At 39.8% G+C, this 22574-nt stretch overlaps 1 protein-coding gene across 7 annotated transcripts in view; it reads right to left on the bottom strand.

Moving 5' to 3' along the window:
• Positions 1–22574, bottom strand: part of CCSER1 (coiled-coil serine rich protein 1) — a 664709-nt gene that overhangs the window by 598059 nt on the left and 44076 nt on the right. The window lies entirely within an intron of this gene.

The raw sequence follows: 22574 nt of genomic DNA, 5'->3' as shown, positions 1-22574 counted from the left end.
GAGACAGGACCATGGAGAGAGCAATAAAAACAGGTGACGTATGATCAGAAGAACAAGAGGTATAATGCCTAAGCAAAACTTCCTCAGCAGCAAGTATTCAGCACATAGGAATAAAATCAGGTCATTTATCTAAACAATATTTGTATGCCAAGCACAAAAACAAATGAATTAATCTAAAAAGCAATTTAATGTGCTTTACGTGGATATAACAAATGCCTATGAACAGTATATATATTTATGCAGTATGTATTATACATGTATACACACATGTATGCATATTCAAATAGATACTGAGTATTTAAGGAATAATGAAACTGCATACATGGCATATTATTGGAAAATCAAGGGTAAAGAGTAAATTCAGAGATTACTTGTGACTAGACATTGAACTGCAGTTTCTGCTTTGATTTTTTTTTTCTTTGAAAGCAAGCATAGCTCTAATCTGAACATGCACTGCCAAGCAGCCACAATATAAGGAGCCACAAGCATCAGGAATCAATAAGCAATTTTGTCGTTTATGAAAGGAGGCACAGCTTGAAAACAGTCACTAATTTATAGAACTCACTGGGGATTTTTGATGACAAGCTAAAACCTGAGCTGTATGATGCTGAGGTCTTGCAATTGAAACACACATTTGAATGTCAGTCTTACTGGGACAAAGCTGATGGTACAAGAACAGACACAGATTATCAAAGTAGCTTTGTATCCACTAAACAGACTGATGCAAGGCCAGTTGTTGTATTTCACTGAAATGTAAAGTAAACAATAAGAGCAAGAGTGCAGCCAATGGTACAGAAGAGCCAAGGCCCTGCCAACTTGCACAGGAGCTTATGTTACACTAAATTGCTCATCTACCACAACTCAACCCACTGAAAACGTGTGTCAGAAAGCCACATGCAGCCCTCCCTACCCTCCTTCTCCCTCCAAACAAATCTATCCTAGTTGTTTAACCACTGATATATCATGGGATTTTTTGGCGGGTTTGCAGATGTGTGCAGATATGCACATATGCACCACACAAGCATATTCATTTACAGATTGTGAAGGCTCTTCCTTGTATTTTAATCAGACATAACTACTGAAAAAGAGATTTTAGAATGCAATTTTACAGCTGCAGTAGGTAAGATTATTATTTTTTTAAAATATATTAAATTGCTATAGACTTTTTTATGCTCAGGCAAAACATTATTCGCTCCCATTGTTCACTCTCATGGCCACATCGTATCACTTCACTGTAGAACAAGCCATTCTGTTCTATAATTAAGGAATTATTTGAACTAAGAAGTAGAAAACTAAGCAAAAAGCACAGAACTGTAATTCCAATGGAAATAAGAAGTCTGTGTCTAAAATAATAAGAGATTATTCCTATCAACCGACCCATGGTACCATACAGGTGGTAACATCTTTTAAATAGAATACTTTCCCTGTAAAAACAACTAGCATAAATGGTGTTCATTCGTTCTTCCTTGCTTCTTGAAGGAAGAACACAAAGAAGCTGTCAACTCTTCTCCTATTGTCTAAGCAGCAGAAATCCTCACACAAAATAAAAGTTCATTATAATAAAATATAAGCCCATTATAATGAAGTATAAGCCCATTATAATATATACCATTCTTTCTAAGTATACAAAGGCTATCAGAGGACATTTCTGAGAACAAACATCCACATATGTGTACATGTATATATGTATGCTTCTTTGCATGTACAGGACAGTGTTAAATGACAAAGCTTGGCACTGAGTTAAATTGACAATCCTACTTGAAATACAGGAAAAAATAATACATACTTTAATATATCGATACCCTCAGACATTAGTTACATAAGAATTTTATTTTTATTTTTTTAATTGCACATGGTTTATAAAATGCCATCTGTGTCCTAACATTTTCGAAATAGGAAGTGCTTCCGTTCAGTCGTCATATTTCAAACACTGTGCTTACCACTTCATAGCTGTAACCCTTACAGAGTGAAATTCAGTTCAGCTACATTCTTATTCTCTGCACAGCTGTATACTCACTCTCTACTAAACCTTTAATTTTCTATATACAGCATTCTCATCCCTACCAACATAAATCTTAAAAGCCACGATAAAGGAAAAAGAAAACAGCAAAGAAACACACCTTTTCAAGGTCATTATGTCATTCCAGACTAATCTTTCAACCAAAGTGGACTTCTCTACAACAATCACAGCAATTCTGATCCTGCACGTTCAATCTAGGATCTACCACAAAACCCTGTTAAAAAAACTGGAGCCTTGTTAAAATACTAGCACAAAGTCAAACAGACAAGAAGGATCCTGGAAAAAGACAGACAGAATCTCTGGGATGACTTCCAGTTATGTCTGGCTCCTCATTTAAGAGGAAAAATATTTTGCACCATTGTAATATTATGTGAATAGTCAAAATACTCCATGGTATTCTATTCTATACGGAAGTCAAAATCCAACTACTCGAGTCACCGTGGATCAAACCAGCCAGAATAATAAATATATACTTTTTGCATTCATTTTGAAATTATTGTTCATTTAAAAATATATATATTTATGTTCCAAATGATGCATGTATCTTGCCAAAAAAAAAAAAAATGCATTAGGTTTTATTCTAATCATGTATTTGTTTGCTAATATAATAACTTAACACAGTAAATACATAAACCACTACTTTTAAAATGTATTTTAATTCTAAAACCCAAATAATACTGAAACTGCTGCAGTAGATAAAAGTTCAAATTTTGCTTTTTATGGGATGGCTTTTTGATGAGCCATTTTGCATATGGTATCATATGAGACAAAGTATGATACACTGGAAGAAATCAAGTAAACAATTTTTAAAACGCTTAGTTGAAGCCAGAGCAATGGAAGGTTATTTCAGGATCTGCTTTTCCTCAAACACTTGGCTACAGCTCCAATGTTGAAACGAACACAAATGAGAAACAGACAAAGTGTGAGACAAAGTGCAAACAAGACATTTTCCTTCATATTAGCAATTTCAGAAGTTGATCAAATGGAAATAGGTTTGCTGGGCACCAAGATATTGCAGAAATGTGAATAAAAAAAACAATAAATAAATAAAATAAGCCTCTGCGTAATCTTCAAAATAATTTTAAGTGATGTACTTCATTGCAAGAAAAAACAAAGATGCTGAATGCTTTAACTTGAAGGTTTACTCTTTCTTCACAGGAGTTCTTAGGAGGAATCATCCAACCACACAATATTAGAAGATGTATGAGTATGAAATACGTAAACAGGCTAAGAATTTTACATGTTCTGTACTTCATGTATTATGGCATCTTGCCAAAATAAACAATGTGGTCAACCTTCAGACAATAAAAGTGGGGGAAAAAATATTAAAAGGGGTAAAATTATCAAAATATTACAAAGTGTCTCTAGGGAAATCTACTCCATCAATTCACCAACTGAAAAATAAAAAACATTTTGAACCTTCTGCGAAGGGTTGTTCACAAAGCTGTGCCAAAGCACACGATGCGTTCAATAGCATGCAGCTCTGCCTGGGGATTTTGAATTCCAGTAGATGGAGCAGTGGATCCACTCTTACATCAACTGCAAATATGAGAAAGCATTAGTCAGTGCTTTTTGCATTTCCCGTGCCCTTTGAGACAAATTTAGGACTTGAAATTATTTAAGAATTTTGCAATTACCATAAATACATGTCCACACAGAAAGCTAGTAGATGCTTACTCAAGAAGTAACCGTGATGTATAGGCCTATACAAATGCTCCCTTTATAAAATACTACCTCTCAACACTTTCTATACTAATCTTTCCTACAGATGTTCTCCTTAAAGATACACCTCCTAGAAACATCAAACAATATCCCCCAAACAAAGGAGAAAACTGTCTAATTCTAAATTGGAAGCTAACATAATACCTGAAAGGCCCTACTCTTCTGCTCCCTACCGCACTGCTCCACAGCAGTGTGATTTTTAAGCTGAGCTCACAGTTAGAAACGGGAGACGATACTTTTCTTTTTAAATGCTATGAATCAGGAATCCTCTGGTATAGGAAACACACAGGAGTATCATGTGGATACTATAAACTGCAAACGTGCTCAATCCTCACAAGCTACCACAGGGTAGGATGCAGGGGTCACATCACAGAGAAGTAAGTCTGAAGGGACTACTTGGCTCCAGACTTGCACAGAGCAGATATTTACCTCAGGGTAATACAGATACCTGAAATAACTCCCAAATAAACAAATATATGCAAAATGAATATATTTAATTAGTGGTGCATCAACAGAAATCCATTGCAAAGTCCTGTCCTTGAACCCAACAGGTAACATAACAGCCTGTGGCTCCCATGCAAATCAAGAAACTCCACATTTGGATCTTTAGCAGCTAAGCATTACTGCCTTCAAAACTATTCCAATTTTACCAATTTTATTCCAATATTACTTGTTTCTCTAGCACATTTGAAACACTTTTTTTTTTTTAATTTGCATAGCTTCCAGAAGTCAGTTATAACCTGTACCCAAGGTAAATATAAGAGCCTAATATTGGATTTTTTTTTTTTTTTTTTAGTGTAAAACTCCTATATATAAACCCCTAGAACTTTAGTCGTCATCCAGGATAACACAAACGGATTAAAATGACCTCATTGAAAATAGTAGCAGAGATAAATGCCTTTACAACAGAACACCTTCACAAGCTAAGAAAGGTTGGACTGTTGATATTGAAGCAATTTGTTTTTGCAAATGAAATGAATGCTACTCCTTCTAACATTTAACATCTCCATCTGCTTTTCTGAATAACACTTTCTCCTCTTTCTTTGTGCATGTAACCCTTGTAGCATGTCACTGAGCTCAATCATTTATTTTGCAGAACAGTGACCACAGCTGTATTCTCCGTGTGTGATTTTATAAGCTACGATGCTGTTTGCACGTTCTTTAAGTTTGATTTTTCCTCAACAGTTATTTATAAGCAAAGAGACTACTCAACTTAAGGGGCTAAACCTCTGGAAAACTGCATGCACATACAACCCAATACTTTTTCCTCTCTGTACTGAAAGCTGATTGGGCAAAAGAGCTTTTATGTATCTGGGGGGAAAAAAAAAAAAGTTAAAAAGAAAAAAAGTAAAAAAAAAAAAAAAAAAAGACCACAGAATACAAGCACTGAGAGTGCAAGAAGAAGGCGAGAAATTGTATTTCCCTCCAGTTTACGTGTCCTGGAGCACACACCTGTTTTTTCAAATGTTCTGATGCTTTCAGGAAACAAGAGAGGAAGGAGTCAGATGAATTTTCAAGAAATAAAACTGAACACACACACATATCCCAACACCCCCTCTCCAGTTCTGACCAATCAATTACCAAGTGAAGACAGATATTTTATAAATCCTTAACTGCTATTCCCAGTGCTTTGATTAAATTTGAACAGTAACAAACATTCAAAGAAGAAAACTAGAGATAAATTATCTATATCACCTTTTGACTTTAAATTAGCCAGGAGGCAAATGTTAGCATGAGGTAAGTCAGAGGTGCCTACTGCTTTTATTCATTATCACTAGGTATGTAAATCCAACCACTTATATCAGGTGAACTTGTGGGTTTACTAAAAGAGAAGCAGGGAAACTGATCTCCAGAAAGTTGCACGCCACAATTCTTCCCTTCTTAAATTTAAAATGTCCACTAACTCAAATGCCTCTGTAGCATATGGAAAGGTATTTCAAAGAACTTCACTATAATACACGAAATACTGGGACATCAGTGAAACAATCTTACAGGTACTCTTTACACACAGTCAGCAAGCAGTTACTCTTCAGTAAGACCTGGTATCATCTACTAGCAAAAAGTTCACTGTATGAAGAAGTGAAACAACAGTTTTTCACCTGTCCCGCAATCAGACACAAGTAGGTCAGAAATGGGGCAAGGATCATACCACAGGGAGGTAGCAGCCATACTTGTGTGAATGTTTTTTGATGGGTTTGTCTGGAATAGAGCAGAAACTGCATTTCTCACCCTCATTTGTTATCTGGATTCTGGAGATGTGTACAATGCATTTCTTACCAGTATCTGCTACTCACAATTATTTATGTAGCTTAACTAGAAACAGTTACAATTGTAAATAACCTGGTGTAAATCTCAAAGAGTTTATTCCTGCTTCGTGATTCACGTCGTGCCACCCACTCCTCTGACTACTATTTTTAAAAGTTTTCAAATGCAAGTGAATTATTCACTTGTAACAAGTGAAGTGGCCTTGACTTGCTTAGGTCCCTGAGTGCAAATGGAAATTGAACCATGCCTGAACACATTGGCTAATGCTGAGACACCTTTAATGGGCACAGAAACGGCAGTCTGGTAATCAGACAGGATTCAACAGCAATAAATGACATCCTTTTTCCCTCCTCCCCTACACCCATGATGCTGATGGCAGGTTTTTTATGACGCTTAGAAGTAACAGAGAATCTTGTGTAATTAAGACTTTACGAAAAATAAGTGCATTTGGACTTCACACTAAGTACTAGGATTTAGCCATAAACACAGGAGGTGTTCCTTTATAGATGGTGATTTGATTTCAAGCCCCATTACTAACCTGTGTATACACAACACCCTGCTCCTCACTACAAGCAGTCTTTCCTTAGTTTTAATTATTTCAGCATGCATAAAGGTATCTAAAAAGGAAAAGCAATCAAGAAGACATCAAGGATCTTCTTGTTCCTTCATGCAGGAAAACCAGGTGTAACGTACCCATGAGAGCACTGACCAGCTCATATACCAGCAAACAGAGCTGGCATTTCACTTGGCCCACAACATGAAAAGCGGGAGAGACTCCTTGCCAGCTCCTTGCTCTGCAATTGAAGTGGAACAGATCGCTGCTGCACAAGCAAGCTGATATTCTCACAAGAAAAACACAGGAAACAACACAGCCCTAGCCCTATATCTACACTGCACTGTTCATGGCATAAAATCCGTCAGTAGCATGAAGCAAAGTGCCAATACTGACTACAGCTCCCAGAGGCATTTAAAGGACCTCTATCTGCTCCCCCATGAAACAACTTAAAATATTCTGCTGGCTCACAAGACATCGTCAGTGTCTTTAGAGCACACTCTGGTTGATTTGCACAGTCACTAGTGATTTCAAGCTCTGCTTTAATGTGTTCCTTCCAAAATCTCTTTCAATGCATTACAAATTCATCTCTCTTGACACCTTCAAGCAACCATCTCACAACTGCCTTAGCTCTCTGTGGACCCATTAGGATCAAGTGTATTTTGTCCGTATTCTCTCTTGTCTATTCCTCTTATCTTCCAGAATCACAACTTCATTGCCATCAGCAAATATAAGCATTTTTTATGCTAAAGCTTCCTGTATTTTTTCTAGTCTGGCTATTTGCAGTCTCAAGAGCTGCCTGCTTCTGCTGTGTATGTGGCAACCATAGTGACAACAAGAGCTACGGTCATTTATTACCTCTGTCACTGGCTGAATGTGTGACCTTAACTGCATTAAAAAGAAACAAATCCTCATCTGCTGTAAATTCATGGGGCTCCGCTGAAGTGAATCATGCTGATTTAAACCATTTGGCCTCTCCTCCTTATAAGCCTTGCTCACCCCACTGCTAATATTTCTTTAACTCTTGCAAAAGCAATCCTTAGACATGTATGATATAATCACCTGTAGTACACAGATTCCCAGCTTAACTGAATCAAAGCAGGGTTTTGTTTGTGTTTCTCTTTTTCTTGTTGGCAAAGTGCAATAACCCTTTCATACCTCAATGGGCTATAATGAAAACTGACAAATCCCTTACAAATTAATTGTGCAGTTCTGAAGACTCATATTATATATGTGTTCCATTCCCACTTTTCCTTAAGTGTCTGTTAAAACCAATACTAAGACAGAAGGATCCATAGCCCACCTTACATCCTTACAGGAAAAAAGGACTGGGTGATAAGAACTCTGCCAGGGGGTCCAGATAAATAGAGGGATTTAAAAAATAAAAATAAATCAATGTAGTTAATAGCACTCATAAAAGCAAATCATGATGGCTTTGCCTAACATGATGCAGGCTAATTTATAGATCAGTCTTTGATTAACAATAAGATAATTGTAGTACATCACTGTAGCAGCTGTTGACTATGTTCACATGAAATAATATATCATTAACAGCAACAGGAGAGAAAATGCTCTTTTCCAAATTCCCCTAAATTCAACAGAAGACAGAAACAATTCCCATGCTGTCCCTTGTAAGAAGATGAACTGAAAATCCTCAGACAATCCGCAGAAAATCCAGAGCTTGATGACTTCTAGTGAAAGGAACTGCACAATTCCTGCTCCCTGCAGGCTTTACCAGACATAAGATGTGTGCCTCATGGGGCTGAATATTAAATACATTAATAATTTCCACCTCCGATATTGTGTAATTTCAGCTGCAACCTAATTGCTTTGGTTTCTTTATATTTTCATGTACTCCACTGGACATCACTTTTGTAAGAACACATTTTTACAAATAAATCACACTATATTTAGAAATAAATCACATTTATCATGACGACTACATGACTATGAAGACTTCCATGAACCTTAGCAAAGACTCAGGGAATTCCACTTTTGATTTATTGAAAATAATAATAATAATATATTAGATGTATTAGACTCATTTTACTAATAAAAACAATGAAAGAAAGGAAAACTCCAGATGAAAATTCTCACAATTATTAAATATATTCATATACTCTAATTCTGACTGAGTTGTTAATCAGTTGTTTTATGCTGAAAACACAGTAGACCATATTTCTATGGCAGTGAGTCTCTTCAATGATCTTCTATGTGACCAGGGGCCCTGTGGAAACTCATCCTTCTCATCTAAAATGAGAATCATACTGACCTATCACACAGGCATTTTAGTTTTGTCCTGTAAAAGCAAATTGGGACAGCTAGATGAAAGGCTATAGTAAAGTCTTATAGCATTATCAGAGAATTATGAAACATTATACCAGAAACAATCTTTAATAAAGTTATTCACACCAACGTAACACCTTACAAACTCAAGACAATTCTAGTAGTTAGTACTGTATGAAATGAAAGAGAAGTGACCTACCTACAACTACTGTCAAAACAAGATTTAGTGTTCAGGTTAGCATTGTATTGAGATAAGGTGATGAGATGTGGTGAAAAACAACCCTTACAGAAGAATAACACGTAAGGGGAAATACTGCTTATAGCAAGTGAGGTTGTTTCCTGAAAAGGGAAGCTGTATGGTGGCTCCTATGAACAAATGACAGTTTAGTTTCATTCAGATTGCTTGAGTATCAAAAAAGTGAATGAAGTAGGCTTCAAATGGGTAAAACCAGTTTAGGTGTTCAATTAGTAATCTTTTACATTTGTTCTAAAGCTTATTGCCTCACAATATTGTCTCTCTCAATTGAGATCTCTTATCTGAACCTCCCTCCACTACCACTTTTTAACATTTTTGAACAATCATCCCCCAAATTGATAAAATCCTGAGACAGTTATTGTGTGTTGTCATCTTCAACCAAAATAAAGCTGTACAGTTTGAAAACATCTATCATCAGACTCCATCATAAATAATGTCTTCTAAGTTAGGATCATTTACTTCCCACTAGCATCAAAGGCAACTCTCAAAGCTAGCACAGTCTTCTGACCAATCAGGTATACCTGTGATGGCATTTTCATAAAAGCAAAAGTTTCAATTCAGTCCTGGTAGCCTAATCAAAAATTTAACTTCTTACCACAGAACTGGAGAGGAAGACAAAAAGCAGAGGTGACTACATGAGGGCAGCAAGTCTGGCAGGAAGACCAACACCTGTTTCTTTACTTACAGAATGTCCCTTCACATCTTAAAAATACACATCTGTCACCTGCGTTTTCCCTCCAACCACTTTCAACATACAAGAATTTTGAACTGAGCCCAAAGTCTGGTGAGCAAAGGAAGAAATAATGACAGAAGTCATCTCCTATGTGAAGTTCAAGTGGGCTGTTGCATTGGGGACCTACCTCAAGGCTAGGGAATACAGAGAATGAGGAAGATAGCACCAATTGGACAGATGCTCAGTGAAATACAGGACTGCTCAGAAACTCAAGGAAGAAATTCAACTCTTATCTCAAGCTATAGAGAATGTAAATGGATAAAAGGGACAATTAAGAGAAAAAGCAGCTGGAAAATACAAGAAAAGTGAACAGAAGATATAAAGATAGAAGAAATAAAAATTGGGTGATAAAACAAAGAATGGGAAGAGTCCCCAGGCAATCCTGACTTTTTTTTCCTCAGTTCCACAGAAAGACATCATGTAGAACCGCTTAGTTATTGCTTAACAGCAGTACCTCAGAGCCAGTCAAATCCAATGGTACTAACAAAAAGGACCTTCTGCACAAGTGTGTATACTGTTTTATCCTTGTGCTAGCTCACAGATGCTAACAAATTCAATTCAGCAAAGCACTTAAGCACATGCTTGACTTTAAGAATAATCCCATTCCTATTCAGTAAAACACTTAAATGCACACACTTAACTTTCAAAACATGAGTGGTCCCATTGACTTCAATGGGACATAAGCACAATTCTGAATGCTTTACTGGATCAGTGAACCAGGATATAATTTACCCCCCCTTCACTGGATGAGTTGGGCATCCTGTATCTTGCATTTCATAATAAAAGACAGAATATTAAACACAAACTTTAAAGGTTAAATTTGCTATATAACTGTAAACCAAATTGCCCTACTCTGAATGCTTTTTAGGGTAAAAGCTCTAATGAGTTCTCAGCATATTTTTTACAGCTAGAACAAATGAATCTATTATTTTCTTAAATTTATGCACAAGCTTAATTGCTATGCAAACACAGCTACGAAGATCTAAGAAATGTAAAAACAAGGTATCATGTGATTCTCAGTTCCAAAAAATCAGAGACATAAAAGCAGCTTTCACACATTTGTGTGTGAACACAAAACTCCGATTAAAAGACAGCTAAATGCAGTAGATCTCTGTGCTTTCATGAGGTTCTGAAACACAATTTGCAATACATAAAAAGTATCAAAAATCAACCTTGGGTATTTTCCAATTACATCAATTGCTCTTAATAAGTTAACAGTTTGTACACTTATTTTTTATCACTTTATATTTGCAGGTGAAAAATGGATTCAGGGGCACATATTACTGCATCTCTGTGTAAATACTCATGAAATACTAACACATACATCACTGTCATCTAGCTCTATACAAGATGGAAGTTTTTTTCTGATCTAGTCATGCTCTTTTGGGACAAATGAGATAAGTAGTTTTGTATATCCTTTTACACAAGCATGCTTTGGCTGATTTATTAGTATTGGTTAGTCTGAAGAAAACTTGCAGGGGGTGGAATATATTAGCAAACAGGAGGATAAATTCAGAAAATTAAACTGTATGATTTCATTTACTATGTTTGTTCTCACAACCGAGTCACTACAGGCCCACAGTTAGAAGATCTGAACAGCTTTAAGTATCAGTCCATGATAGTGTCTATTCATGTCTTACTTAATTATGTCTGAGCTCTACAATACTAAATAGCAGCGACGCTTCCGTAATTTCAAAGCAACCTAAAATATTACAAAGTGTTCTATGAATATAGACGTGAAGTCTCTTAGCTGTTTTGAAAACAACTGATCAAGAGCCATTCATTCTTCCATGGCCCTGAAGTGAACACAAAAGAAAGCTACCACTCCCAGCAGTAAATATTATTGCTTTTGTGCCTTGTATTAAACCTGCTAGTATTTCCCAGTAAAAGGGCTTGCTTTTACATGTGCAATAATTCTACTTTATTCTTCTTGTGTGTACATGGTTTAAATTGGAAAATGTCAGTCAGAAAGTTTTGTTGCACTTGAAAACTAAGCCAACTGATTCTGTCCAGTTCCCTGAGCCACCAAGGAACATGGAAAAGGGTGCAACTGACAGCACAGTTGACTGTGCACAAAGACTGCTAGAATAACTGCATGCCAAAGCAAAACACCTGGTAGACCTGAATGTTAAACCTGAATTCCAGGTGACTCACAAAGGTGGCCCCAAACTGATTTTAAGACCTGCAGCTTTGGGAAAGTTCTTTAATAAGAAAGGAAAAAATAGAAATGCGCTGGGACTTCTTCTGTAGTAGCACAACACATGAATGTATTCCCAAGGCAGAGCACATTTACATTTGAATACAAAAACCAGCTGCAGATCTCCATGTATACTAGTTTTCATTCATTAGTTTTTATGGATTCTGTCATCTTTTTGCTTGTTACATAATGAAGCTTGCAAACTGGCACAAACTAGCAAGTTAAAAATCAGAATGGGGACATTTAAGCTATTGTTATTACCAGCTTCAGTGAATAAGCAGCACTTGAAACAAGTATACTTGTTTAACAGTTTCTCTCTTTCCATATTTGCAGGTTTCCCTGTACTTTCTAAGTTTAGTTTCCAGAAACTGAATGTGCTCTTTGGTTATCCTTCTTCAGGAAGAAAAAAGAAAAAAAAAAAAAAAAAAGACCAAATCTTCAGATGAAAATACTCTACTACTTACTAAATACACAAATAATGTTTTTTTAGAAGATGTGAACTGAAACCACAACTTTAGGGGACATTACTTTATTCTCTTAATTCCAACAGCAGAAGTCAGTCCAAGCAATCTTAGTGTGAAAGCATGAAACAACCTTGTAAATGCAAGTTTAGTACACTTGTTTGCTGTTCTTGTGCAGATACACAACGATAGCATAAACAAGATATAGATAGCACAAATCACAAACATGAGCCAGCAGTGTGCCCAGGTGGCCAACAAGGCCAATGGCATCCTGGCCTGCATCAAACATATTGTGGCCAGCAGGATGAGGGAAGTGATTGTCCCCTTGTACTCCTTACTGGTGAGACTACATCTCAAGTACTGTGTTCAGTTTTGGGACCCTCACCACAACAATACTGAGTTGCTGGAATGCATTCAGAGAACAATGACTTGACTAGAAAACAAAGACATGTGAGGAGAGGTTGAGGGAACTGGGATTGTTCAGTGTTGAGTAAAGAAATCTGTGGGTAGACCTCATCAGTCTCTACCTCAAACAAGATTGCAGCGAGGAGAGCGTCAGTCTCTTTTCTTAGGTGACAAGTAGTCACCGAGGACCCAAGGAAACAGCCTCAAGTTGCACCAGAGGAGGTTTAAACTGGGTATTAGGAATAACTTATTCACAGAACATAGTGGTTAGGCATTGGGATGGGTTCCCCAGGGAAGTGGTTGGAGTCATCAACCCTGGGGGTTCTTAAGAGACATGAAGATGTGATGCTAAGGAGGACCTGGTAGTGTTGGGTGATGGTTGGACTTCATAACATCAGAGATCTTTTCCAACCTAGATGATTCTATGATTTAGGAGCAAGCCAATACATGGAACAAGTCTCATCATGACGCTAAGTATATTAGTACTTAGCCTAGTATCTCTCATTAGTCCTAACCATCACCTGCACATCAGAAAAGGAGCACTTGCTCTGCACTTCTAAATCACACATTTAAGTACATTGTGTGAAGACTCTCTTTGCATCTTTGTAAAAACTGGGCCAACTTAATGGTGCAAAATGAATTTAAATATAATGATATAGAAACTACAGAGCTATTTTGTCATGGTATGAAGTTTTCTATTATGGTTCTAAGTTGGTCTTAAAAGCAAGAATTACATGTATACCCAACGTAGCTGATGGAAGTCAGTATAAATGAGTCTTCCTTCTCTGCCTTGACTCTAAAGGTACTACAGGTATTTTTTAACTTCAATTTACTACTACCTCTTCTTTCCTGTTGGAATTTTTTTTTTCTCATCACTTACAATTCATATTAGGATTTCTTATATGTCTGAAAGGAAGGTCTTTTGACAAAGAAATAGCAAGCTATGGACTGTGAGGCCAAAGCATGGGCCAGAAAGGGACACTAGAGGTCCCTCTGCACCAAAGCATGAGATAACGAGTCCTCCCAAAGGAAAAAAGGTGCTCCAAGCAAAGGCACAGCAATCACAGAATCACAGAATCACAGAATCATAAGGTTGGAAAAGACCTCTAAGACTACCAGGTCCAACCGTTAACCCAGCACTGTCAAGTCTACCACTAAACTATGTCCCATATTACCACATCTACACATCTTTTAAGTACCTCAGGGATGGCGTCGCAACCACTTACCTGGTCAGCCTGTTCTAATGTCACACAACCCTTTCAGTGAAGAAGGGTTTCCTAACATCCCACCTCAACCCTGGTAACACTTGATGCCGCTTCTTCTTCGTCTACATTGCTGTTTTGACTGTCAAGTTCTAGAGCCTCATACCCGTTATTTAAGGGTAGTCAGGAAGGTGAGGCAGGCAGGGAGATGGCTCGCCTACCACCCCGAGCAGAAACCTGCTTCCATTCTCCCCCTTGACCTAGGTCCTTCCTACTGCCTGTTAGGATGGGGAAACCTTCGTCTTTTTTGTAGTGGCTGACTGGTGGGATATGGGAACCTTTGTTTCTTGTGTGGTGGCTGGGTCCCGAGTCTGTCTCAGGGAGGGCAGAGTATGCTTTCACCACTCAGATTCCCTCTCTGACTCCCTTATATTCCTCAGCCTGCTCACCTCCTCCTGAAGCTCTGCCACCAGGCTGAGCAATTCTTCAACCTTGGAACACCTCCCACAGGCATACGCACTGCCACTACTGTCACATGGCTCAGGCACACCCTGCAGCCCAAGACTTACACAGCTGCTTGTTTCCCAATACCTCTGTCTGGGTATCCACATCAGTGACAGTGGCTGGAGAGGCCACAAGAGATGCAGATGCCATGGCTTTCTGTGGGGTGGGTACCAAGGCTGGACTCTTCACAAGCAGGTTACAGCCACCAGTAGAAAAGAGCCGTGAGAGTGCCCTGCCTGCAGGCACTGCCGGCACATGCCCTGATCTCTGCGCTCCCTAGGGACCGCCTTTGCACGGCAGTGGAGGGGGCGCTGCTGGCACTGCCCGCACCTCCTCAGCCTCCCTCGTGAGGGCTGCCGGGCCCTGGCAGCTGCCTCAAGTGGCCTCGATGCCAGAGCAAAAGCCCTGCCCGCAGAATGCGTCTGCCCCAGAGCCCGTTGCCTCAAGGTCTGGCTGCAAAATGGCGGCGAGGCCCCATTTTAACAGCCTGGCCCTGCTGCTGCTGGCTCGGCCCACGCCTCCTCAGCCCCGCCGAGGCCCACCTGGGTGCAGCCTCTGGCATGGTGTCGCAACCACTTCCCTGGTCAGCCTGTTCTAATGCCACACAACCCTTCCAGTGAAGAAGGGTTTCCTAACATCCCACCTCAACCCTAGTGCCACTTGATGCCGCTTCTTCTTGTCCTGTCACTTCGTGCCTGGGAGAAGAGACTGACCCCCACCTCCCTACAACCTCTTTTGAGGTAGCTGTAAAGAGCTCTAAGGTCTCCCCTAAGCCTCTTCTTCTCTTGGCTAAATAAGCCCAGTTCCCTCAGCCTCTCCTCACAGGACTTGCTCTCTAGACCCTTCACCAGTTTCACAGCCCTTCTCCAGACATGCTCCAGTACCTCAGTGCCTTTCTTGCAGTGAGGGGCCCAAAATCAAACACAGGGTGAGGTGCAACCAGAGCCAAGTACAGAGGGACAATCACTTCCCTGGGCCTGCTGGCCACACTACTTCTGATACAAGCCAACAAGCTGTTGGTCTTCTCGGCCATCTTCACCTATTAGCCAGCACACTGGCAATCCCCAAGAGACACAAAGCACTGCAACATGCTTGAGTTTGGCCTACATCTACCAAGCTGCACTCAACATGGATCTGTCTCCCACTGCAGGCCCTGCAGCCACTCCAACCCCAGAGGACCCCAACTGGGCCCGCAATCTGCTCCTGCCTGTGTCACGAAAGCCCCTGAGTACCCCACCAGTGCTGTGGGCAATGCCACAGCAGCCATAGGAGCAGCCGGCTGAGAAATTCGGCTCCCCGGGCCCTGCCTCCCCGCCAAGACCGTCCCCTCTTGCTGGGTGCCCCGCGAAGACCTTGTGACATCGCAGGGCCATCGGTGACAGCACTGTGGGGCTGCTGGCACCATCACCCGCTCAGCGTGCAGACAGTGGTGCTGCTGGTGACGGCCAGAGATCACGCCCAGAGCAGGAGCAGCAAAATGCTCAGCCTGGGGCTCTCCCTCATCTTCCTGCTCTGCATGGCCTCTCAGCTCCCGAGCAGCCCTGGCTGTTCCAGCCGGCCCTCCTGGGCCACGGTTATGTGGGACGTGGGTCCTGAGGACCTGGAGCACCAGGGCATTGGCACGGGCAGCCAGTGCTCCTACCTGCCCTACCTTCTGGACCAGCTGTGGTCCTCCCTCGACTTGCTGGATGGAGCTTTTTGGTCCATGGAGGTGCTCTGTAGGAGCAGCCCAGCCCTGTGCGTGCTTGGCGGGGTTTTCCTTTGGAGGATTTGCTTATGGAGGAAAGCCAGGAGATGCCAGAGAGAGGTGAGTATGGGGGTCAGGCAGGTCAGACAGTGCCAGGTTGCTGGGACTGCCAGGCCTTGGACTTTGGGTCAGTAATGGGAAGGACAAGGAGTAACAGCCTATGTGGTCATGAAGGACTCAGTAGGACCCAAAGGTGCCCTGGTTCTTCCCTGGACCTCCTCCCACCCGTGGGAGGCAGAGGTGGGTCTCATCCTCAGAAGAAGAAACAGTGACATGCTGATGCCAGAGGGAGAAAAATATGGGGCCTGCCTGAGGCTTTCTTTGCACATCATGCTGCCTGGAGCAGCCCAGCAGGACCCAAAGTTCTCAAGAAGAGGCCAAGCCCAGCTGTAGATGTCTCTAGCCCCCCAAGGCCCATGTTCCTTTCATCATGCCCCTTTGGCCTCTTGTTTACAGGAGGTGAGCCAGACACCATCAGCTTCATCAGGGACGTGCTGCCACTGTGGATACTCCTACGACAGCTATGAGGTGCTATGCCGGATGGAAAGAAACGTCATCCTGATGCAGAAGCACCTAAGAGAGCTGCTCCACCACCCAAAAGCTGGCAGGACCCAAAGAACCAAGAAGAAGAGAAAGGTGGAAGACATGGAAGAGGAGGATAGTATTTTCTCTAGCTGCTTAGAAAGCCACAGCTCCCAAGAAGCTCTGGGAGGGAATTGGGGGATTTCTCTCCAGTGAATAATGTGTGTGAAACAAAACAATGGAGGTTGTGTGTATTGTATCCCTAAGTACCACATCTACACGTCTTTTAAATATCTCAGGGATGGCATCGCAACAACTTCCCTCATGGGACTTGCTCTCTAGACCCTACGCCAGCTTCATGGTCCTTCTTCAGACGTGCTCCGGCACCTCAGTGTCTTTCCTGCAGTGAGGGGCCCAAAGCTGAACACAGGGTGAGGTGCAACCAAGAGCCAGAGCCAAGTACAGGGGGACAATCACTTCTCTGGGCCTGCTGGCCACACTGCTTCTGATACAAGCCAACAAGCTGTTGGTCTTCTTGGCCACCCACCCCTAGTAGCCAGCACACTGCTGTCTGATATTCAGCTGGCTATCGTCCAACATCCCCAGGTCCTTTTCCAACAGGCAGCTTTCCAGCACTCTTCCCACAGCGTTATGTGGGGGTGCTTTGCTTCCAGTGCAGGACCCTGCACGTGGCCTTGTTGAACCTCATGCACTTGGCCTCGGCCCATCCATCCAGCCTATCCAGATCCCTTTGCAGAGCCTTCCTACATAGCCTCAAGCAGATCGACACTCCCACAAAATAAAAGTCCTCTCATCAAGCATGTATAGCTTCCCAAGGGAAAGATTCACGGGTGTTTTAGAATGGTATGACCTTATCTAACAACACCACAACAAAAGCTACATACTGAACAGTGAAAAAGGTGTGAAGAAGAAAGCAGCCAGTCTACCACCAAATTTAACCACTGTAAAACAAGTTAAAGTCACAAGACTTATATCAGGAAGCAATGTGCCCCAGCAAATTACATATTTTGAGTTTATGCCAATAAACGGACAAGGATAGGGAATGAAAACTTCTTCCATTTAATAAAGAATGATATTTGTGTCATCTCTATGCTATATTGAGAAGTATGAGAACAATTGAATATATTAAAAATGTTAAGAAATGTATATAAAATGTTATTTACTGTAGAATAAAGAAAAGTTCCAACCATAAGATTTTAAATTATTTCATTATTATAGTAAGAAATCAAACTTAATAAACAAAAGCAAGGCAAATTGAACTAACATGGCACCTTTAACTTCCATCTAGGTTTCTGATTCAGGGTTCTCCAAAGTAAAAGCACAAAACAAGGAGTACTATATCAGCAGCAGTTAAAGCACTGTCAAAAAAAATGAGACCTCTACTGCATGTGAATAACATTATTCCTATAATTAGTCCCACTGGGTTAAGCAAGGCTGCTTTCCCATGTAAAAATTCCCATCCAAATGCTTGCACAGACCAACATAAAATTTTGCCAATTCTTACTATTTTCATTGCCCAAACACCTCCTTTGTTCCACTCACCCTGCTACGCATGCCTCTTCATTCACATAAAATGCACCTTTGTCCTCAATCAAGGTCTCAGGTGTTGTAATTAACTATCTGTCTTTGCCATTCTAACCATTACTACAACCGAAGCAGGGATTTAGGAAACCATCCTTTTAAAAACTAACTTTCAAGTTAGGAAAGATTTCCTCACTCAAAGAAAGGGGTGCAGAAACCCATTTAACAAGAGGAGAGACTGGGAGGTAGATGCTAAGACCAAAGTAGGGTTGGGGTTTGAGACTCCCTGCTCTCTGACCAAGAATAAACTGGGCAGAATCCCATATGGATATGACCCATCAGGTCAGTATGAAACCTATAACACTTTTATTTTTATTTTTTGCACTTATTTTCTTATCGTAATTCTGTTTCCAAGATGACTATTTTGAGATATAACTGTTACAGTTGGTTTGAGAGAAAACACCAGAGAAAACACTAAAGACAGTTGTTACCAACAGTGAAGTGGTTACCTCCTCTTCTCTTCAGGCCATGACCTGAAAGTAATTCAATATAATTCCATACCCAATGGCCAAAAGAGTGACATTTTTTTTTTCAAATAAAATTGATACACCTGTAACAGATGCAGGTATGGGACTTTAAGGCCAACCAAAGGATTCTGGAAGTAAAGGTATTTTGAGTTTAGGGAGGTGTTTCAAACTAGTAAAAAAAAAAAAAAGGTTTTAAGAGTAGTGGTTTTATACTTCTAGGGTAGCTAGTTGTCTTCAAATCTGAACCCTATGAGCTTCATCTTTTGTACAAATAAGGTGATTTAATCTTAGAAGAAAAAGCATAGAAGAAAACCAGATGTTTTTCAAAGCCATAGCTACCTGACTGTCCTGGAAAAACAAGTAGTACAGTGAAGGTCAAATTAACAAATGTCTTTAGCAGACAGAAAAGTTAAAGACAGATATGCTGAATGCCAAAATTAATGACTGTCTTCCTAGTGAAAAAAAAATATCCATGCCTCACCACCAGAACCACAATGCATACTCTGGGAAAGTACAGAATACTGATACAACTAATTCAGTCTTACACAGTTTGATCACTCATCCAGATATGACCATGAAATACAAATGAACAGTGGTAGGATTTTTTGCCTGTGTTTTATTCTCACAGGACACTTTGAATACTACAGTGGCTGGATAAGCTAAAATTATCTACATGTATGATGTATGAAACAAATTAAAAGAAATTTGTCCAAATAACAACAAAAAAAAAAAAAAAAAAAAAACATGCCATTTGTTCCCGTTTATGGTGCCTCTGATAACTTTATGAACATCAAAAAGTAAGTATTCAGCATTGACTGGTTCTCAGATCAAACATCTACAGACTGCAGAATTTCTAAGGAAATACTTGACAATTATTGCTTGACTGAAGAAGAATGGAGAAAAAGAAACAAGTGGACATCTAATCCACTGTAAATAAAAACTGTAGAAAGAGACCATAACACATTGTACAGAAAATATCAAAGTCTGACATTTGACAAAACTACTACAAAAAGTTCAATGGTTAAAAGTATTGAATAGAAAGAGGTAACCTTTACCTTTTCTTACAGATTTGGCATTGTTTTCAAGAACTCAAGAATCAAAGCCCCATAAAATTACATACTTCTATAACAAAGGGCTATATAAGAAAGTCATAAGATAATTTTCCACTGAAGGAAGGTTCATAAACAACATACACATTTCCATAGAAATGAGGCTAAACTGGGAAAAGGGAAGTTAATTAATACATTTCTCAGGAGGATATAAAGGCTAACATAGTATTCACAACAAACAGTACAGGAAAACTAGGCTGGAGCAATTTTAGCTTTTTTTTTTTTTAAAAAAAAAAAAAAAATCTATCTTCTTAAGCTGGTCAACTCCTTCCCACAGCAAGGCTTATTCTAGTGGAATTTAATTTAGATTGTATCCTTCAGACTACTTCAGGGCTGAGAAGATCCATCAAAACTTGCAGTGGAAATCAGGCCATTTCCCCTGCTTCCATTATTTTGCATCCTATTCTGACATAATTTATACCTGCCTTCAACCTTCTCAGCATTCAGTGGTGTTACAAAGCAAGCAACACCCATCAGCAGAGAAAACTGGAATTAAAATCCAATACCTGGAACTCCTTTTATTAATGAAATATATAGTACTCAAAAGGTGTGAAGCGGCTGAAGAGACACTGCCATTCAGCACTACCTCCAAGACGGTACCTTCTCAAAAGAGCAGATGCTGTGCCCCTGGGCAGCTCCCCATCAGCTCTGCAGCTGTGGCTGTCTTGGCAGGAACATTATCCTTCAAGACACCTGTGGTCTTCCTCCAGCATCTCTAGGGTGCCTTGTGCAATCTTGGGAAAGTCACCTCGTCATTCTAGCATTAAAGTGGCTAATCCTTTCAGGGTTATTGAAAAGATTTAATGCCGTGTCTATGTAAGAGCTCTAAAATTGTCAAGTGGCAAACCCTTTTGAAATACCACGTGTGCACAGCAAATAGTGAGGACAAACAGTAACAAACAGAAGATCTGCCTTACACATGGAGCACAAGTTAATTATGAATTAGTTTGGTATTATCCCAAATCCTCAAGTGGGAAAGTTCTGTTGCTAATTGTTAGACTGTACATCTGCTGTTTTCTGAGAACATATGGTACAATTTTAACAGGAATTGCTGACTAAGGGAATATAGCACTATTTAGATAATAAAGCATAGCATGAGACGTACTTGCACTGTTCATCTTCTTGCACTAACTACACAAAAGTTGCTGTAGCATTGAGTATCATAGGTTGAGCACATGCTTGCACTGCCATGTTTTGCACTGTTCACTTTGTCCTTGTGTTTTTTCCCATTCTGAATGCGTAGCTATGGCCCTAACTCATTCAACAGACCAAACAGTATACGAAAATCTTTCTCTCTCTGGGTTAAGTGGCAGTAACAGGCTAACCTCCAGAGAAAATAAATAGGTTCAGAATTACTTTTGTTTTGATATTAAATAAATAAATAAATAAATAAACTCTGTGTTACAGCATCAGACTTACAATCTGTGCTGGATGTCTGTACTAAACTCTGCAATCAAAATATGCCCATCAAAAACCTGCATGTGCTGGAGTAGTAAGTAATATGAGATGTATGAGTACATGTAAATGATTTCATATATCTGTGAACCTCTTACTACTCCCACTATCTCCAGTCCTCTACCACTACCCATTCGTCAGCGTGTAAGACACTCCCATGTTTATATGAGCAGATGAATCATCTAATTTAACACAAATGCAAGTGCACCTATCATATACTAGGGATTAGTCCTAGTGTGTTTCACCTGCTTTTAACATACAAAAAGGCTATTCAGCATCTTACTGCTCCTTTGACAACAGCTTCTGGTTTTTACATTTTCTTTGAAATGGACTACAAAATATACATTTCCCTCTTATTCAGCTTTGACAGAAAAGCAGCCTGAATTTGCCAAGCACAGTAGTTCAATGCTCCACAATTTTTCAATGAGGAAGTCATTACCAGATCAAAGTTCAGATGCTGGAGTGACTGCTTGAAATTAGTTTTATTCTTACACAAATACTTCATAGGCATGCACATGGCACTTTCACATACCTGCCTATGTTGGATTTGAGGAAACTATGCAGGAAAATATTTGCAATATTCAGGCCAATAGGTTATATTACATGCTATGGTCTCTTCTTGATCCACCATGACTCCAACTTTAAAAATCTCCTTTTATATTGAGTACCTGAAGAAAGCTGGAAGCAAGTAAGCAGACACACCCATAAAATGGAGAAGGCAGCCAACTACTCAGACTTTAAACTTTGCCCAGGAAGATGGCTTATTATAAAACAAAGAACAAAATGCACAGGAATTTCAGCTGCATAGGAAGTACCAAGGAAAGTGAGGTTTACTAAGAAGGTTACTAAAAACAGAGGTGGAGTCGAACTACTTAAGTATTCCCAAAGTTTTGTAGAAGAGATAGCTAGACAGGCAATTGAGATTGCACTGAAAATTTAACCACAAGTTATTTGATATATTAAAGCATTATAAATAGCATATTATTTCCCTCCCCCCCCCAAAAACAAAAAAAAAAAACACTTTCAGCCCTCGAAAATACAACACTACAGGGAATGTCCATGCCAAAG

Source organism: Anas acuta, chromosome 4 (assembly GCF_963932015.1).
Source record: "Anas acuta chromosome 4, bAnaAcu1.1, whole genome shotgun sequence".
Classification (NCBI taxonomy): Eukaryota; Metazoa; Chordata; class Aves; order Anseriformes; family Anatidae; genus Anas; species Anas acuta.
The sequence above is the reverse complement of the archived record's forward strand: the minus strand, read 5'-3'. Positions and strand labels throughout refer to the sequence as shown.